This window comes from Nanorana parkeri, unplaced genomic scaffold (assembly GCF_000935625.1).
Source record: "Nanorana parkeri isolate BGI_ZX_2015 unplaced genomic scaffold, ASM93562v1 scaffold1415, whole genome shotgun sequence".
Lineage (NCBI taxonomy): Eukaryota > Metazoa > Chordata > Amphibia > Anura > Dicroglossidae > Nanorana > Nanorana parkeri.
In genome coordinates, this window is record NW_017307683.1 from 346,894 (window position 1) to 348,280 (window position 1,387).

Here is a 1,387-nt window from a genome sequence, read left to right on the forward strand (position 1 = left end):
GGGGGGGGCTTGGCTCTAAAGGGATTGTATAGTGTTTCATTCATATTTTCTTTCTTTAATTATTGTGGGAAGGAATAAAATATACAAATTCCGACAATATGTTTTCATTCTTAGCTAGGTAAATATGGGATAATGAATATGAAGATTTTTTTCAGCAAGCAGGTTTAACCCTAGGCTCCTTTTCACATGTTTACCAGACCAATCTTATCTGCTTTTCTACAGACATCCTGTTGTTAATGGAGCTCAGGCTCAAATTACACATGCAACTGAATGACTCAGAAGAGTAAGTTATCATTTCTCCCCTTTCTACCACATGGCTCTTTATAGACATTCAATAAGAGGGTGAGGCATTCTTTAAACCATCATGCTGTATGACACCATTGTCATGGGTGGCCCCTGTATTTCTTATTTTAAAAAAGTTTCTATGGTTAAAAATATGGTCTATACATGTGATAAACATTCCATTCAATGGCATATTTAAATACAAAATTGGTTATGTTTAATCTACCCATTTATAACTTATTGGGAGGTGCAAATATTTTTGAATCTACCCATCTTTTTTTGATTTTTTTGAATCTACCCAATCTTCCTTTTCAAATACCTTCTCTAACAAATTATGCAGATAACTAATTACCTTATTTGTGTGAGTAAAAAAACCTTAGATACCAAACCTTGTATAGAATTAAAGATAGGGCTGGAAATAAGGTCCCTCACTTTCTCATCTACTCAGAGCTGAATTAACATAAAGGCTACTTGAGCGCCAGCTCTAGGCCCACCACTGAAAGGACCAGCAAGCCCGGATCGCCTCAGTATGCCTGATAGCAATCTGGGCCAGCCTGGCTGAACACAGTCAGGTGGCTGACTAATCAGGCATATTAGGCAGCTGCTCGCTGGGGCCTCGCGGGACTCCAGCGAGGACAAAGCAGCTGCCTAATTAGAGAGCCGCCTCTGCTGCTTCCCATCCATCCAACCAACCAACCAACCAACAGGACCAGGCCCATGATGCTCTTAATCTGGCCCTGCATCTAATAATACTCTATATACCTACATAGTTTCCTAGAGGGATACAAGTCCGAAAAGAATTATGTCAAGTCTAAGGGATTATACTTACCTGATCTCCGCTCCCCAACAGCCAGCGTTTACCTCATCCCTCATACACTCCATCGTGTGGACTTTCCCTTAGCTTCAACACATATAATGTAGGGCTATAGGCCCTGCATTGTATGTGATGATGTCACTGGGCCTAATACTGGAGGGAGCGTAGGAGGGAAGAGGCTGCTTGGAACCTGTGGGAAAGTGAATTAGTTCATTTAAAGTCCTTTGCAAAGGTCCCTTAGACATAAATGAAAATTGAACCATTGCAGTCAGGGAGCAGTCCCACTGCAAG

General features: G+C 41.2%; 1 protein-coding gene across 1 annotated transcript in view; it reads right to left on the reverse strand.

Moving 5' to 3' along the window:
- The window catches only part of FES (FES proto-oncogene, tyrosine kinase), an 80,025-nt gene that overhangs the window by 66,392 nt on the left and 12,246 nt on the right, over positions 1–1,387 (reverse strand). The window lies entirely within an intron of this gene.